Source organism: Diorhabda carinulata, chromosome 6 (genome assembly GCF_026250575.1).
Source record: "Diorhabda carinulata isolate Delta chromosome 6, icDioCari1.1, whole genome shotgun sequence".
Lineage (NCBI taxonomy): Eukaryota > Metazoa > Arthropoda > Insecta > Coleoptera > Chrysomelidae > Diorhabda > Diorhabda carinulata.
Window position 1 is genome coordinate 25,068,085 of NC_079465.1, and position 15,720 is coordinate 25,083,804.

Consider the following 15,720-nt stretch of genomic DNA (forward strand, 5'->3'; position numbering starts at 1 on the left):
TTTTTTGAAAATTGAATTTAAATTAATTCTTCAAACGATTAAAAATGTTATTTACGCATATCGGAATATAAAGTCATTAATCATTGATTTCTAAATCTTCTTCTTTCTCATTACGTCAATTAATACGATCTTCTTTTTTCCTATTGAAATCTTGTAGCACTAATTAAATTTAATAAAAGACATTTCCGATACTATGAACTCTTTAAAAAAATAGTGTTACCCTAACAAGTTATTAACGTAAATAGCATTTCCCTATCGTGAATATAATGAAGAATTCATGAATTGATGGTACCACCACCCTTAAATATTATGAATGAATCTGTTAGGGAGGGCTGGAAGACATCGAAAGAGGTCAACCGATCACTTCCGGTTCCTTATTTCCTGTATTTTATCATACCATATGTTGAAAAGAACACATTTCATTCATTCATCTATTTGTTCGTGTCTAATTCCGTATAAGTAAGCTGGGTAAGGTTCACTCGTTTTAAAATATATGAATGGAATTGAAAAGCGGGTTGGTGTTGTATAGAAAGGCGACTGCCGATCAGGATCGGACCGACCACGGCCACCATTAATTCATTAAATGACATTTGATCAATTATTTTGAAAAAAGTATAGAATTTTGGTGAGTTATCTATATAATTAAAGCTTTTTTACGTAAATACAATTAGTAAATTGTTCAGTCTATGATGGAATCGCAAATTTTTTCCTCAATCACAGATAAAAAAAATTTTCCAATTTTCTGGTGAACTTTTGAAAATTATTTTGTAATCTTAAAAATGATGGTTCATTTTAATCATATAATGATGTACAAAATCGTATCTCGATTGATTTATCTGCTATAAAAGCTTTTCAACAACAACAAAAAAATTCTTTTAATTTTTGTTTATATCAAGAAGAAAGCAATTAAATTAGAAGAGCTACAAATGACATTGAAGTTAAATTCATTTTTGTATTTTCATAATAACTAATAATTACTTTTCTACACACCTAGGGATGATAGTTTGCTTTGTATTTTTTATGGAATTCAATATTTAATACTAGATACCTACGCACGAATAAATTTTTATAGAAAATCAGCTATTTCCCATAAAACAACCTCATTTGAATTTTTTATAATAATATAGTTTAAAATTATATTTGCCATATTTCATTGTTATGTCAATGTTTAACAACCCATTCTTTCACTCTAAAATATCATATGTTAATTTCTTCACATTAATTTCTCGTTTCGACCGTTAGATTTACACAACATTTCAGAGAACCCACAATCTCGACATTTTTCTTACATCCTCCACAAGAACACCCACGCGCCTAAAAGCCAGTCCACTCCTGTTCCGTTCAATGGCGAGGCGAGGCCGCGAAGCTCTTGGCCGCGCATGTGCGCTTATAACTTGGCATTCGCTCTGCATCCTGTGTTGCCGGCTTGTTTATTTTTCCCCGATTCACGTTTTGGAATATAAATTTCTAAATGTAGTAGTTGATCTACCAATAAATCGTTCAAAGGAGACTATTACAAGGAAACGGTCTTATATACGAATAAATGAAGTGATTTTTGTCAAGTTTTTAGATACGTTCGAAAACTTGTTAGAAAAATATTTCGAAATGTTTCAGCTTTTAATGCATTTTCTATATCCCGCCCCCTAGAGATCCCTTTTTTATATTCGCATCTCGTAACATCAGTTTTGAAATTAAATTTTACTGAATAGCAACTGAATGTATTTCTACCTAATTATATATTTACTTAAAATGATATATGAATGAAAATTTAATTTTCAAACCACCTGTATATTTCTATTCTATAATATTATTAAAATTTAATTTTCAAGCTACCTGTATGTTTCTATTTTATAATATTAAATTTAATATTTAAAAAGTATAAAAAAATGTGTATGTATTCCCCGTACAGATAAGTGATGTGGCAACGTTGTTAGCATCCCACAGAAATTTCTTTCTAAGGATCGTAGGAAAACAACATCTTGTCGCGACAATTTAGTGACCAAATCGCGTCGAACAAACGAAAAATCTCGAACTTAAGTGACAAGTGAGGGTGTATGCAGATTTTCGTGTAACGTTTGTATCGAGTTTATATCAGAAAACCGCGAAATTTGTATCAACCACGATTTATCTTACAACTGACATGGCTGCCGAATGAGGCGAGCAATAAGTCTATGCGCAACAGGCTTCGAATCTAGCGAAATACACCCCAAAAAGTGTTACACCCTCTCTTGTAAAGTGCTTATTTTGAATCGACACATTTGGTGGATATTTTCTATTTGGTGATATCGTGGTTTTAGCTAGAGGTGAGTGTACTTTTATTTATATTTAGATTTGGGATGTCTTGGCAAGATCGTCGTAAACAAATCATTTACATCTTGTGCGGAGAAGGGGGTATAGTCGCCTACTTACTTCGCTGTTGCATGCAGCAAAAACCATTTACATATGAATTAACATTAAAAAATAAAACATTTTGTTTTCTCTATAATCAGTTCATTATCAACATATTTAGTTATATTTGCATTTTAAATTTTTAATAATTAATCTAGTATTACTTGTTGATATCAGAAGTTATTACGTCGTATGTTGATGTAGGGTTTCCAAATTTATTGCCAATATACAAGGAGATAAAATAATTTATGTCTATAAAATTATAAAATTATGCGTGCATTTGCATAATAATTATTTTATATAATAGATATCAAAAATCAATTTTTAAAATATATTTCAATGAAGTATTATTACATTGGAAATAATCGAGTTTTATAAGAAATCAATAATTAATTTTATTATATTAGAACTTTTAAATAAGGTTAGTGAAAACAAAAACATTTCATTTGGCGAATTTCACTCATAAAGTGTCTGTTATTAAATTAAATTCATTATTATAAGTTTTTTTGTTTCGTTTTGCCCGCGTAGATATAAATTTCCTTTTGTATTTCATAAATTTAACAGGGATTATATCGAAAGTCCCTCGTAACGTCCATCACTTGCCGCAACCAGCAGTTCATTCACCTCGTAACTCGCACAAAAACTCAATATTAAATAGTCTGTTTCCGTTCAAACTAGGGGAACTTTTTCTCAAAGATATGCTTTACTGTTTTATTTTTAGCTTTTAACGTTGATACTTGTCTACAAAACGTAAACAAAATTCAGTTTTCTTTTTATTGTTACTACTACATTTCGATAGTCAGTCATTGTATAAAAATTTCTAAAACCGATTTTGGGCGCCATAATTTTTGATATTAACCTATAAAAACACTGAATATATTCGGTATAGTATGTAATGGCGAGTTCGGTTCGGATCGGTAATCCTCGGAAATGTAAAATAGATTAGAAGATATTTGACATAATAAGTTTCTAACCTAAATTTATCAGTTTGTTTAATAATTTTTATTATATAAAAGTCTAAATGATTTAAATCGTTCTACTTTTAAATAATCCGTAATAAAAACAAAATTTTTGACCTCAATATTTTTTTTATATATCACATTATTACTGTTTTATACGTGTAAATATGTGTGTCTGTACCAACATGAGGTGACTGTTAATTCCCGGGAAACAGTCTATTACTAATAAGTAGGATGTCCGTCAATTGTCGATTATGTTGTATAATATACCCTCAGCGTACAGCGAACATTCACTATAGGACAGATTTTGAAGAAAACATATAATTTTACTCTTTATATCATTATTCGACGTCAAACAGTTTCCTCCCACTGGTTTTTATCTTACAACTAGACATTTTGTATATTTAAACTAATCGCGCAGTAATTTGTAAAAAAGTAGTAGTAGGAGCAATTATACTATAGCAACCAATGGATGAAATTAGTCAGCCACGTTCGAGATTAAACGGGAATGGTAGAATTAAACTAGTTGATTTATTACCGTGAATTTTATGGTTGATAACGTTGTCTTATGACTCCACGTCCTCCATAGTTACTTGAACAGGGGGAAATAACAAAATAACGACTATATTTGAAGCAAAAAAAAGTGTTTTTTTAACAGAAATGGCTCCCAGTGACTTTCTCCTGTTTCTAACCTCAAACTTTCACTTGTAGGAAAGAGAAGACGAATTTATCGCTGACAACTGTCATTTTCAAGAGTTAAAAAGTATACATATAGACTTAAAATGAGATTATGTTGTAAAAAAATTATGAAAAGACACGTCTTTTTTTCATTAGGTCGAAAACTCTTGTACGAGGGTTGTTTGCAAAGGTTTAGGTTGGTTCAAACGCATGCCAAAGTTTATTATCAACCCCCGTATTTGCGATGTTGACATATCTATTAAATTTCCAACATTTTCAAGTTCAAACTAATGAATTTCATCGTACAAGACAATTTTTGTTAACAGGCATAAAAAGTTTCGATGTTAAATAAAATAATATTGCATATTATAAATTTTCATAGTATGCAATGTAAAATGCAACCGGAAACTTGTTGGATATGAACGCCGGATGTGGCTAAACCTAGAGACAGGAAAATCTTACCATCTACATCTTTAAATGACCGGAAGTTGATTCCGCATACATCCAACACCGGATTACGACGACAAAGCTTTATTATAAAAAAAATATATTATTCAAATTCGAATCAGCATCGTCATTAGATTATTAAAACGATAAACAATTTAATAACAACAACAATAAATTATTCACTTCCCTAAAAGGTTCTATTAGAAAATAATATTGATAGTGCTTTATATGAACCAGCCCACTCGATACGAAAAATAATTTAATTGACACACATCGGGTTTTTGTTGGGTTAAATTTGCATAAAATGACATTGGTACCGCTGCAAAATCAATAATGGAAATTCCGAAACAGAATTGATAAACTTGGAAAGAAGATATTCCGAAGGTAAACAATTAACCATCGAACAACGTCATGGTATCTTAGAAAACTTATCACAGGAAAAGAACAAGTTAAAACATGGTTGCAATCAATAAAGTTGCTACCGAATTTGAAGAATTTGACGTTGGTAAAATCAACTTTGATATACATTGTTTTCGTTCTCGCAAATTCAGACTCAAATTGGTTAAACCAAGGAACTACGAAGACTACATCGTGAAAAATATGCATCCTCCAGGAGTTTTGGTGATAGAAAACGTTCAGGTCCGCTTCGAAAAACCACAACCGCTGAAGATAACCGTATTGTATTAATCAGTAAACGTGATCGACGATTTACGAGCCCAAAGATAGCAGATCAGATCAGTTAATCTAGAGATATGTCTTCGAGTACTTCTACAATGGAAAGATTGCAGGCTAAATAACAGAAAAATGAAAAATGGGAGGGAGTTTTATGAAGTGATAAGTCAAAATTTGAGGTTTTATGGGGCTAAAGAGGTAATACGTTCTGATCCCAAGCTTTCCTCGAAGCTGTGCAAAGAGTTTTTAAAATAATCGGAAAGTAAGAATGTACTGTAATAATGATTTGGCCGTCGTTATCGCCCGACCTAAATCCGTTTGATTTGTAGTGGGACAAATTGGACAGGCTGCCATTTCACATCTTTGGAATATACTGATTAATAAATGGAACCGAATAGACGACGATTATTTGTCGAAATTTCGGTTTTGTAGTATGAAATAAAATTTTAGAACGTTTCCGAATTCAAATATTTCGTTCATTATTAATAATTTTAAACCGCGTACTTGAAGTCGTTCATTCATCATAATATGATTGTATCCACGAAGGAAAACTATATTTTTAGTTTGTTTTCAATGTGTGACGTAGTCAAAACGTACTTTGAATATCCGGTGGAAAGCTATTTATAAATTTTCAATTTTAGATCCTTGCTTATCGAAACTAGACTATTTTCTTATTCCAGAAAACGTTAATTCCACATTTATAAACTATTTTTAATTGAAATTTTATTTTTTCGTTCATTTTTTAACGAAAATAATACACAATATTTTTATTACATGTTACGAGGGTTCATTGAGAAGTTTCCGAACTCAATTTAAAGGGAAATATATTTACGCATTAGTAGAGATTCTCACTATAATTTCTGCCATTTTGGAAGCTTCATTTTTGTTTGACAAACGTATTATAATGTTTTTCTTATCTTGAACTCAATTTATTTACACTTCACCCTACACTTAACTAACTGATATAATAATTAACTTATTACTATTACTGAACTAATGGGTCGCGACTTTGCCAAATCTTAGAATTCCGTTTTAGCCGGACAGAGCCGGCTTCATGTCGAGGACGAGTTCGCAACTCTCGTATAAACGAGATTTTTCTGAAAATGGAATTAATTTAGTGGAGAGATGTAATTGATTCACAAATAAAAGGGAATTTACAGGCAATGCACCATAATTTAAGACCTAAAAATTTTCAGCAGCTAAATTTAAACGTGTACTTGTGAGTTTGACTGACGACAAGCGTTGGGGACGGCCACGAACGGCGATAATATCATTGGAAAAGTACTCCAAATGATACTGAAGGATCGTCAGATTAAGATTGGAATCTTAGAATTTGCTTATAACCGTACAGATTCGGCTTCATGTTGGGGACGAGTTCGCAACAGTATAAACGAGATTTTTCTGGAAATGGAATGATTTAGTGGCGATTTTGATTGACGACAAACGTTGAGGAGGGCCACAAAGTGCGACAATATCATCGGGAAAGTTCACCAAATGATACTGATCAGATTAAGAATGGAAAATTGGACTTATGTCAAAAGAACTATACAAAGATTAACTTTTTGCCTGTTGTCGCCATTTGTGGTTGAAAATGTTCATTATGGCAGTATACGATTCGTGGTTAACGTCCATCTGACTTTTTAGTGGCTGCATCGTCAAAACAAAATATTGAAGGACCAGTCTCATCACAAAATGATGGGTATGTCAAATAAGACGATCCCAATCATTCCTCGAAGCCTTACAAAGAGTATTCAAATGTTTTGGAAAGGAAGAATGTATTGAAAGTAGTTATTTAGAAAGGTTTTGTGTTGCTGCTTCCAAGGAACCAAACAATCAATTCTTATGTTTAATCTCAACAATTAATGAAACTGGATGAAGCATTCAATGAAAAACGGTCAGAATTATCAAATCGGAAAGGTTTAATGTTCCACGATGATAATGCAACTTTGGCAACTCGTGGAAACTATTGGAGCTTGGCTGGGAAGTGATGCCACATCCCCCATACAGCCCTGATCTGGCACCATCTGATTACCATTTATTTCGAAGTTTGCGGAATTCTTTGAATGGTCAAACTTCCACAAATGACGATGAACTTCAATCGCTTCTGATTCAGGACCAGAAACTTTATGAGCTGGAAATTCATCGAAAATATTTACGAGGGGTATTAAAACAATCAAAGATTCTCATATTTTAAGTTCCAATAAACAACTTTGCTTTCTTTTTAATTTTTCAAAACACCGACAGAATTCTGAAACTTCTCAGGTTTCGCTGTCCTTCAAGATGAATACGAAACATCCTGTATATACGCCCATTTACGAACTCTTACGTTCGAAAATAGAAAGTGGAATTTTATTCATAAAATTTGTATACCTACACATGGAATAGATTTTTTCAACGCCCAACAACAACGAAATCAAATATTTCGAATCACCTTTTACTAAAATTTGAATATCAATATGGCGACCTCGTAAAGTTGTAAACGTTGTTGACCAATGAATATACGGATTCGGTTCTTTCAGAAGCAACAAATATATAGGGTGACTCATATTTCTAATGGTTCTAATTTATCTATTTGCATCTGTCTGTGAGTGAGATTTAGCAGCTCCTTCAAGATTGTGGTAGGGCAGGTTGTCATTTCCCTTTTAGGACTCAACCTCGTGTCTGAAATGTTGTTTGTTCAAATATCGACCACCAAACAAGCGATGTGAATGAGATCATGGCTTCGATGACTGTTTGGTATACACCTCGGACCATATCTTAACAACAAGTCCATTGGATTGATGTGAGGTGTGGTCAAAAGTGTTTTCTATGTCGATGAAGGCCGCTAGAGCAACGTGGTGCACTTGTAGTGGACTCGCCTTTTTGATATAACAAATTTCAACGACAAGTTTAGTAATTCGATATTTAGAAACAAGCCAATTGGAATACATCATTCTCGACGACCTTGTATATGTTTTATTCACGTTATAAGCACATTTGAACAAAAATTATATAAAAATAAAACCAGTGATTGCGTACGCCATGAAAATAACTGTCATAAATAAAAAAAGAAGAAGAAAATTTGAAGCTAATCGAGAGAAAAATACTGGGACCAAATATTGTAGTAGATGGAGAAAGAATATTGAAGAAAAATTGAGAAATAGAAGGAGAACTGGTAAGATATGTAAAACCAAGAAGATTAAATTGGGTAGGACACATCATGAAATGGAAACCTACAAAAATGGTGAGGAGGATAACACAATGGACACTTCTATGACCAAGAGGCAGAGGTAAACCAAGAAGTACCTGAAGAAACCAAATTGGAGAAGATACCAGGATCCTAGAATGGAGAAAGTTGACAAACGAAGCTAGGACCAACAAAAAACTGCAACAAAAAGAACAAAGGAAGTAATCCAACCCAATAAAAGGATTTGTAGTTGTACAAAGCGCTAGCCATAATCCAAGAGTTTGAACGGAACCTGTAGTATGTGGACGAGCATTGTCTTGCATTAAGATGAAGTTTTTGCCGAAGAAATTGGCGTAGGGAACGTGATCCTAAAATTTCTTCTACTCGGTTTTAGATCCAGCTCAAACCATCCAGGAACATCTTTCAAAAGCAACTTTTTCTTTTATGCAACACGTTTTCTACAGATTTTTCGCTCTGTTCATCACACTCGTGAAGAAAACGGAGCTCCATTGTTAGTCCAATTAACGTACACGGGTTACTCGGTGGATTGGGGTTAATTTGGGGCTTGTAGCTGACATTGTTTGTGAATTCTCTATTATTTGCGAATCGATAACTCAATTATTTCCATTTTCAGAAAAATCTCGTTTATACTGTTGCGAACTCGTCCCCGACGTGAAGCCGGATCTGTCCTGTTATAATCGAATTCTAAGATTCCAATCTTAATCTGACGATCGTTCAGTATCATTTGGAGAACTTATCCTATGATATTATCGCAGTTTGTGGCCGTCCCCGACACTCACGGGCACGTTTAAATTTAGCTTTTGAAAATTTTACGTTCCTCAATTATGGTGCATTGTTGGTAAATTCCCTTTTATTCGCGAATCAATAATATCTCGCCGCTAAATTCATTCAATTTTCAGAAACATCTCGTTTATACTGTTGCGAACTCGTCCCCGACATGAAGCCGGATCTGTTCGGTTATAATCGAATTCTAAGATTCTTAATCTGACGATCGTTCAGTATCATTTTGAGAACTTATCGCGTTTCTCTGAGTTCTTGTTGGACTTGGACTCTAGGTGGGCTCCATTTCTTCACGATGTACTAACCATGAATTGGTTATCTTCTTCCGGAACCGCGTATTCGATGAAAGTCAACGACGGTACCCACTGGAAGACTGAATAATGTGCAGCGCACTGGTAACTTCTCTCTGCTTCTGGTAATATCGCTTGGGAGGTTTTTATAAGGGTCAGTCGCCCCTAGTTAACACTATTGAAAACATAAAAAGAGTAGTTACCGAAATTGTTCGGTTTCTTCGCGTAAAAGGAAATTTTTTAATTTTGATTGATTCGTTTTGAAATTTTTTTGTATATTAGAGACCATGGCAGAGCGAGGAATTTGTTCTTGTTAAAACAAACAAAAGTTGGCACGAAAAAAAATTTAAAAAATACGGCACACATGTGTGTGCCCTCTGTAAAAGCACGACCATATGTATGTAGAAAATCAACATGCAAATTTCATAAAAAAAAACATGACCGTACTTAAAAATTTCAATAATAATAAAAATCGAAGTTTTTAACATGTTTTAACAGCAGACATTCAACAATGTTCAATAAGTTCAAGATAGTCAATGATAATTATTCCACACGTATACCAAAAAACCAACGCCATGATCTTGCCTGTAGATTTTTATCTTCTTTGGATCCTGTTCTCCCTTTTACAGTTAATTGTTTTGATTGTTCTTTTGTTTTGGATGTGAAGTGACGGATCTACGCTTCATCCACATTGCCAAACACTCGATAGAAACATCTTCACGACAATGTTTTTGTTCCAAAGTTAGTCGACGATCATCCGTTACCGCTTTGTTGATTTGTGGAGTCTTGACCTCATTTGGTCCACCACTGTGATGCTGGTCCTGTACGGTCTTGTCTCAAATAAACGTATTGTTGCTGCCAAACAAATACTAAACAACTACCGCCGTTTCTAGGTCAAACCAGGTACTTCTAGGACCATCCTCGTATTATCAGGCCTCTTGGATTTAAACCAGTAGATAAATTATATGACCATCTTCGACTCCCAGTGCAGTGGCAGCTTCTAAAAAGCCTTTCAAAGAAATTTCCTTCCTCATGGATAGACAAGATATTTTCTTCAGAGGGTTATCATCGCTGAAGTCAAAATTCTTATCTAAATAGTGGCAAATGTCTATTTTTGGCCATTCTCAGATGGGAATCAAAAAATTTTTCTCTTTTCCTAGCAATAACTTGTTCTTTTAAACGTTTGATAGTTATAAATAGTTCAGTAGTATTGGTTTGAGTTTCCTGAAGAAATTTCGTTGTTTTTTTTATGGTATATCAGCAAGAAAATGAAAATTTACAGCGATTTCGAATGTTCAAAAGTTTCCGGTTGATCTTGGTCTAAATCTTCTAAGCAAAGCAGTTGTTTCAACGCAGCAATCTTCTTAAGACTTGGGCCTAACTCCTCCACGACCTCTTTTAAACTTTTTTACTTTTTTACCTACTAGAAGATTTCGATTCAGTAGCCAAGCATCAATTCTGTTAACTCCCAAATCTCGATCCGTAACTCGAGATCAGACAGTCGGGACTGTCCGGGAAATCCGATCATTGCTCAAGTATTTTTTAGTTTCTTAACGTTTTGTGTTGGCTATTTAGGTTAAAAGACCATAAACATGACACCTACACGACATCTCGAGTATAATACGAGTGAATTTACAACGGCTTTTATAATTTATTTGAGGTTATGAATAGTAAAAAGAGATAATCAACTTTTAACCCACCATTCAGTATTTATGCGACGTATTCATGTATGTACCTCTATTATAGAATTGAAAAAGATTAAGATATAATATAAAATATTGTTTTTTTTCTATTTTCTATACATAAAAGTTTTCTTTAGAACTTTAAGTGCTTGATTTATTATGTATATATACAGTGTGTCCACGTAAGTTGACGGCGTACGGGAAACTTTTTTATTGTTAATTTTACGAAAAAAAGTTATTCTTTATAAAAAGTTCTGCATGGTCCAAAACCTAAAATTCAATAATCAGATGTTAAATTTTTTCAGTCGTATACGAGGTTTGTCAAAAAATGTGATTTTTTCTCTAGAGTAAAGTACCTTTCTTTTTGACAATATCGAAAATTGTTATAGAGAAAAGATGTTTAGGATTAAAAATAGCTTTCAAATATTCAACATTGTTTATTTACATCAAAAAAAATATTTTGTTCCACATTTTCTCTGCGATTACGTTGGAAATTCAAGTTTGCACATTAATTTATTAATTATAAATTTGATTAAACAATTATAAAAAAACTTTTAAAAACAATTATCATCCAGTGCATCCTAGATTGATTATGCATTAATGTGCAAACTTAAATTTCCAACGAAATCGCAGAAAAAATGTGGAAACAAATATTTTTTTGATGTAAATAAACAATGTTGAATATTTGAAAGCTATTTTTAATCCTAAACATCTTTTCTCTATAACAATTTTCGATATTATCAAAAAGAAAGGTACTTTACTCTAGAGCAAAAATCACACTTTTTGACAAACCTCGTATACGACTGAAAAAATTTAACATCTGATTTTTGAATTCTAGGTTTTGGACCATGCAGAACTTTTTATAAAGAATAACTTTTTTTCGTAAAATTAATAATAAAAAAGTTTCCCGTAATCCGTCAACTTACGTGGACACACTGTATACAATGTGTCCCCGAATAGGTCGAACGATTCATATAATAAATTCTAATTGCAGATCACACGAAAAAATAATACTGGAGTGTAAAAATAAAATTATAAAGCCTTGTCAGTATTTTTTGTGATTTTTATTTGGAATTATGACATTTTGAAATAATAAATATTTGAAAATCATTCAAAATTGATATGGCAACATGGTATCTGTATTAGTACAGTGAACCAAGCAAATCAACTCGCAATTTTGAAGACCTTCATGGATTAGTTTTAAAATTTGACATAAGCTCAAAAATGATGCGAATAACAAACCTGATTTGGTGCTCCAATGTATGCTTCTACTCCAGGGGTGAATGTCACCCTTTCTCGAGGGTGGAAATTTAAAATTTCAAAATAACACCAGGAATCGATAGAAAATTGAATTTTATGAAGAAAATGTGGAATGAAGTTTTTTATTTAACTCGATAATTTCTGAGTTATTCGGGGTTGAAAATTTGAAAATAAAAAACAAGTTTTTCAACATTTTGTCACGAAAAACTCGAATATTACGCATTTTCAGGAAAAAATTATTCTTATCAAAATTAAAGCTTATAAAAAAACAAAGAAATTAGTCAGTTTAAATGAAATTTTTCAAATAATATTCAGCAACTTATGGAGTCACTGAAAGCTAATTTTTTCTTTTTCTTTATGCAGAGGTTTGAGCTCAAATAACGGAAAAACGATCAATTTTTCATAAAAAATTGTTATAAACATTTCTAAAGTATTTTTCCAGACCTTTGAAATGAGCTTTTATAAAACCGTCTAAGTTGAAAATTAAGTGAGTTATGACGAAAATAAGTTGAGTAACTCGAATTTGTAAAAAAATGTCGGTAAATTTGACACCATGTGCGGCAAAATTAAAATTAATCGTAGCCTATATAAAATTATCTTTGTTTAAGCCCTAACAACACGTTCTAGAAGTTTGAATGGTTTGGAACACGTATATTTGGAAAAAAATTGTTTAATGTGATTTTTTTTTCGATTTTTTCAAAATATCTCAAAAACTATTGGATCGACGAAAGAATTTTTTTGTAACTAATATTTAGCTTTTATTTTACTAAACATTTTGCTTGTTTTAAACTCACGTAGCTTGAAAATTAAACTAGATATAAGCGTTTAAAGTATTGATTGAAGGGAAAGTCGTTTGTGTACCCTTTAACATCAAAATTCTCTTAAGAAAAGGGCCTAGACGGGTTGTAACTCTCATGGTTTTGTAGCTTATGAAATTTCCTACAAAATTATGTGTGGATGAATGCAAAAAGCTTAAAGGGAAGCCGAGTTATCATTAAAAAACCGAATACATTTTTCTAGAGATAATGCTGGAAAATAACGAAACGTCTAAGTTTTGATTTTTGGAGTATTTATTCTTTTATACATGCTGTGTCTTCTTTGTATTTATATTTTATTATATTTTGTCCATTCTGAGGATTGGTTGCATTATTAAAAATTTTGAGGGTTAGATTTCTTATAAGAATAAAAATTCTCCTATTACGATCCAAAATAAAAAAAATTTCATGTTTTTCACTACATTTTTCCAATAATCTTTACATGAGGGGTTGTTTTTAAGGGTAGATGAGTTGTAAAATATCAAAATATTAAAGTCACGATACAAAACAATCAAAATTTATTATATTTGAACATAACTATAGCCCATTACCGCTTTAATTCATTAGTTTTCAGTTTATTGGAGTAAGGGGTGATTTTCACCCCTTAAAAATAAAAAGCATACTTTGCAACAAAGTCAAGAAGATCGATGAAGGTCTTTAAAATTGCGAGGTTTTGGTCGATTTTAAGCTTCAATGGCTGATTGGCTACTGATTGTTTTCTACTGGATCAGAAAATTTTCATGATAACCAATTTTTTTACCTGCTTTCGATTATTAAATAAATAAGGATTGGAGGGTGGTAAGGGTAATCTAAGGTGGTATTTGTATTAAGAAACCTCAAAGTCGCTCCAAAAGTTACTCAAACACCTGCTGTTGCAGGTAAAAACGTTTAAAATTCAAAAAATGTGTATTTTTGTACATTAAATTAAATTTTTTTTGCAGACGGTTGATTCTGGCTAAGGAGTCTTCAACAATTAAGTAAGTAAAACTTCAATACCGAGTAAAAAACCTTCCGAACGGACTAGAATCTTGAAGTACTTTGGGATCTCGTATATACGACCCAGAGAATCCATTAGATTTGTTCTTGGTAGCTGCACTGGAACTGGACCAGTCGGAAATCGGATACGTTGAAAGATAAAGTGCAGAAAACAATCGAGTTGATTGTTGTATTCGAGGTTATTCCATATGATTCAAGCATTTCCAGATCACAATTATTGCACTGCATTGACTGAACTGACTCTAGACCCAGTGCAAACAGTACACGAACTGCTACAAAGAACGCTTCAGTGTACACTTCCTGAACTAGTTCCGTCAGTGTAGCTACCAAAAACAAACCTATAGTGTCCCACTTTCTTGCAGTGTTAGTATGTATGAATTTGGGGTCTCGTATACACTGTGACCCAAAGGATCTGTCACTGAAGGATCCAGTATTTACGGTTGATCCATCGATTTTCGTCTTCGAGCGCTCCTAGATGTAGTTCTCCGGAATTTCTGAGTGTTTCAAACTTCGAAAGACTTTGGAGACTTTCAAGTCCCCCGTAGACTTATCTAATCAAATGAAATATTGCTTTTAACGAATTACGTACGTAGTTTGTTTTATCTTCTACAATGTAATCAATTTTTAAATATTATTCAGATAAAAAATTTCGGCTCGAAATATTTATTATCCGAAAATAGTTGAATTCAGCATAGCTGAGTGTGTTTATTTTGTCTCACAACAAGATATATCGATAGCAATGTCAAATGCAATCAAATACTGTGTTTGGAGCTGACCCAAGTATCTTTTTTTATGTTAAAAGCAACCACAAGAGTTTAAACCCATTTACATTAGAGATCCTTGTGGATATTGTTTTGGTAGCTGATACCACAGGTATCCAAAGAAACGAGTCTCCATAAATTGAAGTTCTACCTGTTGAGTAGATCTCTAGAATACGTTAGACAGCTGGGAAGACCATTTACCATGGTAGTATTGCTAAACCAGAGGCAATTCGACGTTCTTTCTTCTATAATTTAAGTTTCTGGTCAGCTCTGGATCGCCTATAAGGCGAATTGCTCTCTTCTTTATTGAGTCGAGCATCATGTGTTCCAAAGGTGGACAAATCTAAGTCCTGTAAAGGATTAGAAGTTGTTGCTTTTTGGTCTTGGAGAGATCTCCAAGTTTTTGTGAAGCAGCCTTGACTAAATCGACCACGTGACTATGCCAGGACATATTGGTTACTACTTCAACATTGAACAAGCGAATTCGAAGTGACGGTGATATTTTTTGTCCAAACAGGATGCGAGTTTCTGATCTGTAGGGAAGAGACTTTTTTTAAATGATACAGAAATGAGTTTATCAGGATGGTATTACATCAACTTGTACGTTTAATTTTGTTTGTTTGGACAAAGCATTGACAATTTCCTTTTGTCCTTGAAGCTGTACTATAATTTCTGAGATGTGTTCGACGACATCTTCGACACATACAACAGCAGATAATGATCGATAAAAACGTCGATTTCTTGTATTGTTTGACCTATAAAGTTCTACTTTATATGATTATTCACTTTATATATTTATGAAGTA

The 15,720-nt window shown here is 32.8% G+C and overlaps 1 protein-coding gene across 1 annotated transcript in view; it reads left to right on the forward strand.

Moving 5' to 3' along the window:
* The first annotated feature begins 1,954 nt into the window (after window positions 1–1,954).
* LOC130895637 (protein sprouty) overlaps window positions 1,955–15,720 on the forward strand; it is a 51,059-nt gene continuing 37,293 nt past the window's right edge. Inside the window, exons 1-2 of the mRNA XM_057803063.1 lie at window positions 1,955–2,303; window positions 14,100–14,135. The gene's annotated coding sequence lies outside the window, so the exon portion shown is untranslated. The remainder of the gene's footprint in view (window positions 2,304–14,099; window positions 14,136–15,720) is intronic.